General features: G+C 48.0%; 1 pseudogene; it reads left to right on the top strand.

Annotated features, from left to right (window-relative positions):
* The first annotated feature begins 2,684 nt into the window (after nt 1-2,684).
* LOC125540969 lies at nt 2,685-5,196 on the top strand (annotated as a pseudogene).
* Nucleotides 5,197-13,648: the final 8,452 nt, after the last annotated feature.

Below are 13,648 nucleotides of genomic sequence, written 5' to 3'. Positions count from 1 at the left end.
ATCCTTCTTGACCTCCGGCGTGGCGTTCAGCACGGGGCCGATGCCGCAGGCCGTCGCCGGGGTCGGCTCGTCCTCTGCTCGGCCACCTCTATCATTCCCGCCGGGGTTTTCACCCCGGCCTCGGTTCACCGCGGCTGCGCGTGCTCCGGTGAGTCAAATCCCCTCAAATCTTGCTCCTAGATGTCTATTTGCGGTTAATTTCTCAGGCATGTGCTAGGATTGATAGGATTCTAGCAGATCCGGTTGGATGTGATCCCAATCGGACTGATCTGTTCTTGTTTTGTACAGTGTGTGTGCTACTGCTTGTGTTCATGCTAGAATGCTAGTAGCTGTGTTACACGCTAGATTCATGTTCATGCTAGAATCTTAGAATCATGCCAGTCCGAGTCCTACTACATGCTAGATTTGTGCTACATGCTAGTAGTTGTGTTCATGCTAGAATCATGTTCATGTTGAGTGATGAATGCTAGAATCATGTTGACTGATGGCATGTTCATGTTAGGATCATGTCCGTGTTTCTAGTTGCATGTTGAAGCTAGGGTTTGTGCCATGAGTGGATATTATACGTGCATGTAGTATGACCATTCTAGGATGGTCCAAATCTGCATGGCTGCACATGGGTGCTATTGGCACTTGTTGTTACTATTTTTTAGATGTTTCCTTGTTTAGGATAGTGCAGTGATCAGTGCCAGTTGCAGCAAAGAAGATGCCATTGATCAGTGACTTGCCCAACAACAAGTGCACTTGCTGTTGGGCAAAATGGCACTTATCAATGGCACTTGCTATTGGGCAAGTCACTGATCAGTGTCATTGATCAGTGCCATTTGCACTACAGCAAGTACATTAGTGCTCTTGCCCAACACCAAGTGCCACTGATCATTGCCATTTGGCCATGAGTACATCCCACTTGCTGTTGGGCATTCTAGCATTCATCACTGATCAGTGGCACTTGTTGTTGGGCAAGTCCACTGATTAGTGCCACTAATCAGTGGCATTTGCTTGCTTGCTTTGTTTGATACTAATACTTGTCATGTTGCCTGACAAGATACTGAAGACTGACTGGGATGTGGCGGGTGGAGGAGCTTAGGTCGTGGCCGGAGTTGAGCGCACCGAGGATTTCATCCCCACGAACAGGTGGCTCAGGACGGTGGACCTGCCTGGCGGGATCGCCTTCATGAGCGTGCCTCTTTCAAGGGGACGATCTCCGAGGTAGGGCCACGAGGAGGGAGCCAGGGAGTCGATGAGATTCTACCAGCAGATCAAGGACAACGAGGACCTCGCCCATGCTCGTCGTCCCTCCCAAGTTCGTGGAGGTGATGAACACCTGGCTGGTCATCAAGCGACTCCGGCGCGTGGTCAGGCTCTCAGCCAACAAGCGGTGCATGTTCTGGGTGCGGGTCCAGAACTTCGAGGGCCACATGGTGCTTGGCCGGGGGTGGAACTACTTCTGCCGCCGCCACCGCATCGTCCCCGGCGACCTCGTCGTTGTGCGCATCTCCAGACTTGGACTGAAGGTTCAGATCTACAACCACGACTCGTCGGTGATGTGCAGGTATCGTTGCAGCAGGCACAACTGCCTTGGTGCCATCAAGCAGGCTATGTAGTTAAGTTAAGTCAGGTGTTAGTGAAGAACTTTTAGGGTGTGTGGCGAGACTTGTGCTGGGAACTTGTTCATATTTTGGCCAGGAGCAGCACCCTGGCACAGCAGGGAAGGAGGATGCCCCTGCTCTTAATCTAGACTTATGCTATCTAGTTAAGTAGTTTGCTGTGATAAGTTTGCTGTCATTACATTGCTTGTTTTGTTCGATCTTAGCTGTTGTGATGTTGCTGTTATACTGATCATGTGTGGTGGTAAGGCCACCACATTTGAATGGCGTGAGCAGAACAAAAACGTTGTTTGCAACCAAACAGCTGAAGTTTGCATCTACTCACACCCTAAACACAAATGCGGGCAACCAAATAGCAGGGGGTAAGTGCCTTTCGATGCGATGCAGGCAAACCAAACAGGTTGCATCTGCTGCATATGAGGCTGTTTTTCAGCAACCAGACTGGCTAGAGATGGACATGCAATGCAACTACTGTCTGCAACCAAACAAGCCGCTAACCACTCAAAGTCTACTTTCACTGTTCTTGCATCATGCTTTCTCTGCGGACATTCTCATCGAAATGAACAATGAACAAACAGAGCTGAGAGCTCTACCAATGCTGGTCGGCATCTTTGTTTCCTGAGCCGCAGAAGGTTCGAGCCATGAGCAAATAGCACACACGTTTCATCACCACTGCAGCATCCGAAAGGCTTCTCAATAACGCCAGCAGAGACTGAGCAGGCAATGAAGGTGCCTTCGCCCCGAAGAGAACACTGACCACCTTGACCATCAGGATTCAGGACGGCACTTCCCAACAAAACAATCTCTACGTGGGCACCTGCGATCACCGGCCGGCCCCGCGGCTGCGGACTCGACGATGCGAATGACAAACCACGATGTCTCTAGTCAGCGGAGGCGCGCGATTAACAACGCCGCGGCTGGCCGGCTCTCGGCCTCCGGCACGCCTCGGTCCTAACGGAGCCCGCGTCGTTCAACCCTCACCTATCCGTCTTCCACCTTCCCTAATTTGGTCACATTTGTTAACTCCCGTGGGGCGTGCGCTCCCAAGCCCTATAAAACCCCGGCCGGGGCCGCCGGCCAGCAGCACACACATCTCAAGCGATCGACACGAGGAACACTCGCTCGCACTCTGTCCACTGAACGTTCGTAATGTTCGGGCACAAGAAGCACAACCAGCCTCCGCCGCCGCCGCCGGCCGGTGCCGGCTACCCGACCGCGTCGCCGCCGATGATGCCGCAGCAGGAGCCGACGTTCAAGATCTTCTGCCGCGCCGACGAGGCCTACTGCCTCACCATCCGCCACGACGCCGTCGTCCTCGCCCCGACGAACCCCCGCGACGAGCACCAGGCACGTACATAGTACACTCCTGCGCTTATCAGCTCGTCGTCCGAATGAACGTAACGTACGTACGTAAATGTGACAATTTCATCTGTGCATGCATGCACGTGTGTGTGGGTGCAGCACTGGTACAAGGACATGAGGCACAGCACGCGGGTGAGCGACGCGGAGGGCCACCCGGCGTTCGCGCTGGTGAACAAGGCCACCGGGCTCGCCGTCAAGCACTCGCTCGGCCAGTCCCACCCCGTCAAGCTCATCCCCTACAACCTGGACTACCTGGACGAGTCGGTGCTGTGGACGGAGAGCAACGACGTGGGCAAGGGCTTCCGCTGCATCCGCATGGTCAACAACCTCAACCTCAGCTTCGACGCCCTCCACGGCGACAAGGACCACGGCGGCGTGCACGACGGCACCGGCGTCGTGCTCTGGGAGTTCTTGAAGGGGGAGAACCAGAGCTGGAAGATTCTTCCCTGGGGCGCTGACGGCGGGTACGGGTACGGGTACGGCGGCGGCTCGTCCGGCGGCCAGGATCCCTACGCGCCTCCGCCTGCGTACGGAGGAGGGTACCGCCCCCCGCCGGCCGGCGCGGAGGCCTACCCGCCCCGCATGCCCACGGCGCAGAGGCGTACGCGCCGCCGGGCGCAGGGTATGGGTACGGCAACCTGCACCGCGCGCTGGCGTCTGAGTCCACCGTGCGCGTCCTGTGCGCGGCCGGCCAGGACTACAGCCTCACCGTGAGGAACGGCACCGTGTGCCTCGCGCCCACCAACCCCAGAGACGAGTTCCAGGTGACAACCAAATGGATGCATGCACATACCAGCTTCTTCCATCCGAATCAATCCATCCATTACGATCTTCACTAACTTTCATCTCTGTTAATTTTGCGTGTGTGTGACAAAACGAAATGTAGCACTGGGTGAAGGACATGAGGTACAGCACCAAGATCAAGGACGAGGAGGGCTACCCTGCGTTCGCCCTGGTGAACAAGATCACCGGCGAAGCCATCAAGCACTCCCTCGGACAGAGCCACCCTGTAAGCAAAACTAAGCCACTACAAACATATATCTCTCTCTCTCCGATCCACAGTAATTATCGTTGTTTTAGTACAACTTGTGACGTTGATACCTGTCTCTCTCTGTGCTCCTTAAATTCAAGCGAGTTGGTCCATGCAGGGGTTGGCACGTGCCTATCTACGTTTACGATTTCCATGTTCGCGTCACACGAATTGAAATTATTTTCCACACCTGCTCTCGTACGTGTTGAGACGTTTGCAACACGCTGGTGGGCCGTGGTTGACATGTGAGTGGACTGCAGGTGAAGCTTGTGGGTTACAACCCGGAGTACATGGACGAGTCGGTGCTGTGGACGGAGAGCCGCGACGTGGGCAAGGGCTTCCGCTGCGTGCGCATGGTGAACAACATCTACCTCAACTTCGACGCGCTCCACGGCGACAAGGACCACGGCGGCGTCCACGACGGCACCGAGGTCGTGCTCTGGGAGTGGTGCAAGGGCGACAACCAGCGCTGGAAGATCGTCCCCTGGTGTAAGCCACGCTACTCTCTATCTTCAGGACATTGGCACATTGCACTCACCCTTGACCGTACTGAAAATGTCCACTGATCGCCATCGCTTCCTTGCCTTTCTCATGCAGAGAGTGTACCTTACTGTCATCCGCTTCTGCACTTCTGCGCGTTCAGTAGAGAGAATAAACCCGGACTGCAGCGACGATCCCAATGTCAGTGTGCCACTTGGTCGAGACCGGGTCGCTTCTTGGTCTGAGAAAAGAATTCAGGATGTTGATGAGCTGCAGGGCGGTCTAGCAAGTTATCTTCTGAGTTTCATCTGGATCGCTACCTTGATCCATGGGCATGTGTCTTCTCCCGTCTATGTGTGAGAGAGAGTTTAGTTCGTTTGCATTTGGCAGTTTCGAAAGAATTACAAGTAGTAGTACTCCCTCCATTCTAAAATATAGTGCGCCCGCGCTTCCCGAGATTCAACTTTGACCATAAATTTAACCAATGAGACCAACTGCGGCGGAAGAAAAAATTATATAATTGAAAACTTCTTTCGAATAAGAATTCACTGATATAATTTTTGCTCCCGCCGCAATCGGTCTTGATAGTTAAATTTACGGTCAAAATTGAAGCACGGGGATAGAGAAAACACTACATTATGGAATGGAGGGAGTATGACTGTACATTTATGTTTGTAATGAACAAATATATGCCTGCAAGAGCCACCGTCCTGCATTCTTGTTCAGCCTTTTCTTGCTGTTATCGTTGGTACCGGGCAAGCGTCAGCTGTCCAACCTACCTACGACTAAGCGAAGAAATGGAGGTTTACAATTTTTGGCGATACCTCAACGTAGGTTCTGAATTGCTGATGCCATTGACAACTCAGTGAGAGCTTCTAGATCGCCAGGTCATGCCGCCCAACGCACTACTTCAGTGCATGGTCCTAATTCTTAACGCCTAAGCATTGCTCCGTGTTATTCTGCTGCTGTCAATTCAAGGACGGCTTAGGATGGAGCGTTTGGTTCAACATAGAAAACAATGAAATTGCGGCCATTAGACGATACTGGCGTCGTGGTAAGCGGAGGAAAAATCGGGACACTTGAACAGATTGCAATGAAAACCACCCACGGAAGTAGTGACAGGCACGCACCAAAATTTACCCAAAAAGGGTAAGTAATATTTTACGTAAACTTCCTTCTTAAACTAACCCCCCCCCCCCCCCCCCCCCTGCGATTTCAAGTGGCGGGCCCCCTTCTCTAATTCTGTCCAACAAAAAGATGCCAAGTAGGCTATTATGTTAATTACGTATGATTGATTACGTAGATGTAGCATTGCTCAAATTTACCATACGGGATCTCCTAATTGCATGTGTTGTCTGCTGGTAAATCCTCATAGCATTCGAGAGAAAAATATCAAAATTTGGAGAAAACGTCTGGCTTAGCCATCTTGAATCTAAAATCTCTTTAATGGTCCATGTACAGATATCTCTGTAATTATTTCCTTAACATAACTCATTTCTTTTTGTTTATTGAATTGTAAAGCATAGACTTTCACTCGCAAAGTAAATCGTAGACTTTGCTGGACCAAACTGGGCCAAATCCCACAACCTTGGCCTGTTACAAATATGGGTCTCCACAAGCCTAGTAACGGCCCAACTAGTGCCAAAGCACCATGCCTAAAGAAAGCACCGTGTGTGTGTGCGCGCGCGCGCGCGCGCCTAAAGCACCAGGTCATCGAGAGAGATTATCCTATTCTTTCCACCCGTCACGAGAGGGAGTGTGTGTGTGTTTTCCTATCGTAAACCGTGTTTATAATTTACTTACTGGCCGTGTCAAGAATTGATCTTGGCCAAAATCGATGCCTTGTCGTTATCGTGACACGGACACATAGACACGGTTTCAACTGATCCTTCGACGAGCGGATGTGCGCATATTGACAAGCCAGTTCTATCACAGCAGGCCTACCTGCTGCGCCAAGCCCCGCCAACAAATACTACTTCCTCTGTTTCAAAATAAATGACCTAACTTTGTACTAAATTAGTATAAATTAGTATAAAGTTGGGTCATCTATTTTAAAACGAAGAAAGTAGTACGCAGCACTTTTAAATAGGTCAAAGAAGTGGTTGGTTCACTTCACCAAGTCACGTACTACTAGTACTAGCAAAAATAGCCAAAGCCCTCGGAACAAACAAGATCGACACAACAAGATAAAGTTCACATAGTTGCTGGACTCTTCCCTACGCCCGAAATTAAGGTGTGCCCTTTCCCAACAATGGCAGGGCAGTGCACACATGGCCACGCCAGCAGTGGCCGTCCGTTCAATCCACTTCCGATTTTACTCGCACAGGGACAAAAGTTTGCCTCGAAAACTTGATAGCACACCACGGCAGGTTCACCTACCTCACCTGCACCAGCCGAACGTTGATCTCGGTGGACACTTTCGCGCTGCCAATACGCAGGAGCGCCCCAGATGCTTCGAGAAACCCACAAACTTCAGAAACGGGGCCTCGTCGGAGTCCGACCGGTTGAAAAAAAAGTGTTGCGACTACGTGTTCAGTTTGGTACGCGGGATTGCATGCACCATACTAGTTTCTGCCAGAAAATAAGATGGGCAGAACAAGATGATAGTTTTACCAACTCCGTTTTACCGGATGGCTATCTTATCCCGACCCAACCATCGCCTTCGGCATGTGAATTTCTTCCGTATTCTGCTTGAAACTTTCATGATAGAGCAAGTAGTAGCTTTGTCGACGAAAGTGGGGCACGTCGATCAAGGCTCGAGGCAGCAGTGAGATGCAAAAGAAGCACCCGGCCATGATCGTCATCAAGAGTATAAAGCGCCGACTGTGTTGCTAGTCGTCTACAAGAGCGATCGCAGGAGGCATCCGAACTTGGAATCCCACCTTGTTTTGTGGGGGAATCACGCAGCGTCGGGTGCACGCTTCCAAGCCAGGCCGTTCGTGGCCAAAATAGGATGCTTCTCTTTTGCACATCTGTTTTTCTCTATTCTGAAATACAGCATGCGCATTTTTCGTCTTGAAAATACGGCCAGCCAAGCCAAGCCAAGCGGGGAATAGTTGTGAAATAAATGGCCAAAATGACTTAGGAGACAGCAACATATTTAGTCTTTAATTACATGAATTTCTCGTTACTCAAAAAAATTACATGAATTTCTTTAATCAATTTTTTTTACATGAATTTCTTTTCCAAAAAACTTTTAATCTATTCATCTTCAAACTTGGCATTACAACGAACACCCGAAATAATAAAAATTATATCCAAATCTGTAAACGATCTAGCAACGACTACAAGCACTGAAGCGAGCGAAGGCATGTCGCCGTCATGGCCCCTCGCTCTCGTTGGAGCCGGATATTTTTCGTTGTAGTAGACAGTCAGAAATCGTCATGTTAAGGCTTAATAGGACCACCGCACCAAAACAACAACCGTCGCAGATGAATAGAAGCGTATTTCAAAAGGATGAGCATAGATGAACGAAGACCAGATCCAAGCAGAACCAACAAAGACAACCACCGGCCGAATCCCGGGGGATCTGCTGGAGACACACCTCCACTCGCCCTCTGACGATGCTACTACTAGAAAAAGGGCTATAGATGATATGGCCACTAATGGCACACAAGACATGTGGTGCGCCATTAGTATATACTAATGGTGCACCATGTGTAGGTGCGCCATTAGTGTCCAAATACTAATGACGCACCACATCCACGGTGCGCCATTAGTAACATTTTTTTTTTCATTTTTTTCAAAACTAGTAAAAGCGCACCAGTGGATAGTGCACCATTACTAGTTAAACTAGTAAACTAGTAATGGCGCACCACATCCACGGTGCGCCACTAGTAAATTTTTTTAATTTTTTTTTTCAAAACTAGTAATGGCGCACCAGTGGACAGTGCGCCATTAGTAATGACGCACTGTCAACTGGTGCACCATTACTAAGTTTTTTTCAAAAAAAAATCAGAATTTGTTTTTTTAAACTAGTAATGGCGCACCGTGGAAGTGGTGCGCCATTACTAGTTTTAACTTGTAATGGCGTACCAACAAGAAAATAAGCTTCCTATGTGATATGTGGTCTAGTTGTTGGGAAATTTACAAATATGAATTTTGACTTTATTTGCAAAATCTCTCTGGAATTTGTAAAATGGGCATAACTTTTGCATACGAACTCGGATTAAAAAGTTTTCTATATGAAAAATCATCTACTCGAAAAGTTACATCCAAATTTAACGGGGGGAAACCCGTTAAACATTTTCAAAATCCCTAAAAACCTAACAGAAAAAAGTTACGGGGCTTTTAAGATCCGGAGGCAAAAAAATTCAAAAAATTTCAAACTTACTAGGGGCGCACCGTATGCTAGGTGCGCCACTAGTAACAGAAAAAAAATTGGTTTCGAAAAAAAAATTTGAATTATTTTTTGAAATATGATATGTAATATGACCGGGAAGTTTGAAATATTTTTTTCAAAATTTCATCATACTCATGAACTAAGTCCTAGACATCAGCAAGGTTTAATAGGATTGATATGATAGATATATCAACAAGTGCCTGTGAAGTGAGGTGGTGCTGGGGTTGGATAGAACTACGAAGTTAAGCGTGCTCTTCTGGGAAGTTTGACCACATAATTGACCTGAGATTAAGCCATAGTGACCCGAGATTAAGAAAAAAAATTGAAAAAAATTTGAATTTTTTTTACTACTAATGGCGCACTCCTGCGTGGTGCGCCATTAGTATACCAGATACTAATGGCGCACCGTGGGCTATACTAATGACGCACCTGTGGTGCGCCATTAGTATACCAAATACTAATGGCGCACCGGTGGTGCACCATTAGTAAAAAAATCTAATGGCGTGGTGCTAGTGGCGCACCTGTAGTGCGTCATTAGTAGCGAAAACAGGTGCGCCACTAGCAGCCCTTTTTCTAGTAGTGTCTCGTGGGCATTGGTCCCGGTTCGTCTGGACACATTTGTCCCGGTTCCTGGCACGAACCGGAAGCAATGGGCCTCGCTCCTGGCCCACATACATTGGTCTCGGTTCGTGGCTCGAACCGGGACAGAAGGGGGAGCTTTAGACCCGGTTCCAGCCACGAACCGAGACAAATGAGTTGCCTATATATACCCCCATCGCCGCAGCAGAGCACTCCATAGTGCTTTGTTTTTTCTGGCCGGCGAGGAGAGGGCATTTGGGTGCTCTAGCTCACCTCCTATGCGCATAAGGTGTTCTATGAAATGCCCAAGCCACACTAGTTAAGCTTTCTCCTCTCGAAGCTCGACCTCCAAGCTCCATTTTCCCCAAGATTTGCATAGGTTTAGCGGTCCGTCACGTCCCGTCCCCGTCTTCACTGTCGTCGATCGCCCGCGCCGATCTCGTCGCTGGCACCACCGTGGTGAGCCTCTTGTTCTTATCTTCTTTCTAAAAGAAAAGAATTCTTACTTTAGATAGATACTTGTCTAATTTTCTTACTTTTATTATTGCTTGTTATTATATAGTGCGATGGTTTTGGTATCCGCCCCCATCGGCCCTCGTCCTGTCTATGATTCAGATGTGGTATATATTATCTTTTTATAACTATTTGGTTCATTTATTATTTATGACAATTATGCCGACCAATGTGACATAGATTTTATTTATGTAGGAGGTAGTTGAACCGGAAATTCCAATCGACCCTATTGTTGAGAGGTTAAATTTAGTTGAAGAAGAAAACAATTACTTGAAGAAAAAATAAAAAATGAGGAGGAGAAGATGATATTGGAGTTGCATGTTGCGGATGTCGTCGATGATCATAATGTTGGAGGTATGCCCTAGAGGCAATCATGTATGATGATATTTCCTATGTGTTTATGAATAAAGATAGTCCTTGGACATTATCAATGATGTGTATCAGCAAGTACGTGACTTGTTTGTGGGACTATGCATTGTATGATGACTGTCCTAAAAGGTTCCTAGTTGAAAGGGCTGTGTGGATGCGCAGCCAACTAGACTAGCATATGACACGGTCGATGGCTTGGTCTCACTAGCCATGGAGCATTGGATGCTAACCGGATAATATGGACTTGGAAGGATCTGGTCGGATTCGACATAGTCGGATCCGAGTCGAGATAAGGTCCGAATCGGACAGACCCAACTATGAGACGCAGCGATATGTCATCTGTGAGTCTCTAGTACAACATATGTTCTATGTCCTAAGACCTGAGCTGACGCATGTACTCAGGATGGTGACAGACTTGCTTTGGGCCAACCAAACGCTACTCCGTAACTGGGTAGTTATAAAGGTAGGTTTCAGGTTTGCCCAGAACCATGCCGCGAGACGTGGTCGAGCAAGATGGGATTTGCCCCTCCGATCAGGAGAGATATACTCTGGGCCCCTTGTGTGATCCGACCAGGATAAGCATGGCCATGCGACAAGGATTATGAGATAATCTGGTTTGTGGTCGGCATCACTGGAACGAGAAAGAGGTCGGGCTAGCACAAGGATGACAGACTCGCCTTGAGCCCGACAACATATATCATGTGGCAAAAGGAATGGAAGTGTGATGTACAGGTCCGCCTAATCAGCTTCAACGTCTGCTTGGTGGTCGGCACGCCTTGCTAGAGGCCGTGATACGTCTCCAACGTATCTATAATTTTTGATTGCTCCATGCTATATTATCTTCTGTTTTGGACATTATTGGGCTTTATTATTCACTTTTATATTATTTTTGGGACTAACCTATTAACCGGAGGCCCAGCCCAGAATTACTATTTTTTGCCTATTCCAGAGTTTCGCCGAAAAAGAGTATCAAACGGAGTCCAAACGGAATGAAACCTTCGGGAACGTGATTTTTGGAACGAACAAGATCCAGGAGACTTGGACCCTACGTCAAGAAACCAACAGGGAAGCCACGAGGTAGGGGGCGCGCCTACCCCCCAGGCGCGCCCTCCACCCTCATGGGCCTCCTGTTGCTCCACCGACATACTCCTTCCTCCTATATATACCTACGTACCCCCAAACGATAAGAAACGGAGCCAAAACCCTAATTCCACCGCTGTAACTTTCTGTACCCACGAGATCCCATCTTGGGGCCTGTTCCGGAGCTCCGCCGGAGGGGGCATCGATCACGGAGGGCTTCTACATCAACACCATAGCCCCTCCGATGAAGTGTGAGTAGTTTACCTCAGACCTTCGGGTCCATAGTTATTAGCTAGATGGCTGCTTCTCTCTTTTTGGATCTCAATACAATGTTCTCCCCCTCTCTCGTGGAGATCTATTCGATGTAATCTTCTTTTGCGGTGTGTTTGTTGAGACCGATGAATTGTGGGTTTATGATCAAGTTTATCTATGAACAATATTTGAATCTTCTCTGAATTCTTTTATGTATGATTGGTTATCTTTGCAAGTCTCTTCGAATTATCAGTTTGGTTTGGCCTACTAGATTGATCTTTCTTGCAATGGGAGAAGTGCTTAGCTTTGGGTTCAATCTTGCGGTGTCCTTTCCCAGTGATAGTAGGGGCAGCAAGGCACGTATTGTATTATTGCCATCGAGGATAACAGGATGGGGTTTTTATCATATTGCATGAATTTATCCCTCTACATCATGTCATCTTGCTTAAAGCGTTACTCTGTTCTTATGAACTTAACACTCTAGATGCATGTTGGATAGCGGTCGATGTGTGGAGTAATAGTAGTAGATGCATGCAGGAGTCGGTCTACTTGTCTCGGACGTGATGCCTATATACACGATCATACCTAGATATTCTCATAACTATGCTCAATTCTATCAATTGCTCAACAGTAATTTGTTCACCCACCGTAAAATACTTATGCTCTTGAGAGAAGCCACTAGTGAAACATATGGCCCCTGGGTCTATATTCCACCATATTAATCTTCCAACACTTATTTATTTTCATTGCCTTTTATTTTACTTTGCATCTTTATCATAAAAATACCAAAAATATTATCTTATCATATCTATCAGATCTCACTCTCGTAAGTGACCGTGTAGGGATTGACAGCCCCTTATCGCGTTGGTTGTGAGGATTTATTTGTTTTGTGTAGGTGCGAGGGACTTGCGCGTAGCCTCCTACTGGATTGATACCTTGGTTCTCAAAAACTGAGGGAAATACTTATGCTACTTTGCTGCATCACCCTTTCCTCTTCAAGGGAAAACCAACGCAGTGCTCAAGAGGTAGCAGGCCGCTACCAGCCATGTAGTACGGAGGTGATCCGAACTACGACCAAGCCGACTTGAACCTAAAGGGTCGCGAGCTTAAGGGAAGGAACCTACAAGGTCGGATCCGAGGACACTGGTCGGATGTGATCCGAGCTGTATTCGGATTGTGGCCGAGTAGACTTATGGGCTTTAGGGTCCGTGCGAGGCCCAAGTGTTCAGCCCGCGACGGACGCCTATATAAAGTGGAGGTGCTGCACACTCACGCGGTTGATCACTTCGGCGCTGTCACTAGGGTTTGCATGTGTTGCGAATAGACACCTCCACTCGCCGCCGGTTGTGTGATCGGACCTAGCAGTCCGCCGCACGACGTTCCTCCTGCACGCGCGGATACTGTTAGAGGCGGTGCACTTGCGCCGCTCCGGCAAACCTGTACGTGGGAATCGACTACCAACTGTACGAGGGAGATCGGACGAGGAGGATACGATCCACGCAGACGCGCTGCCCAACTCTTCTTCCGCTGCACGGCACTGCGCGTCTAGTGGTAACGAACTGTGATCCATCTCCTGTAGCATGTTCTTGGTTGTTCTGCGCGTAGGAAAATTTTAATTTGCAGTCGACGCACCCTACCGTAGAACCCAACACACAAGATCAAGATGGATGCAATGCGGTTGAAGATTAGAAAGATTAGAAAATATGCCATTCATACCGAGGCTTGGTATTATTATGCCGTTGGATTAATTTTTACCTTGGTTGTGATTATGATCGCATTTGTTGTTGCATTGAAAGGTTTTACATAGTTTCAATGTATGCTTTAACAAGATGCTCTGGAGAGCTATATGTTGTTCAATGAGAACTATGTATATACTTTGTTTTTAATGTGATGATGAACTTCTATTAATTTAGTCACGTATCTATCCATGTGAACCTATAATGGTTTTTGACACACATAATGTGATGATGAACTTCTATTAATTTGGTCACTTATCTATCCATGTGTCTTTGAATGGTGCATTTTGAACACACA

The sequence above is a fragment of the Triticum urartu genome, chromosome 2, assembly GCF_003073215.2.
Source record: "Triticum urartu cultivar G1812 chromosome 2, Tu2.1, whole genome shotgun sequence".
Lineage (NCBI taxonomy): Eukaryota > Viridiplantae > Streptophyta > Magnoliopsida > Poales > Poaceae > Triticum > Triticum urartu.
This window is presented reverse-complemented; position numbering and strand designations above follow the sequence as displayed.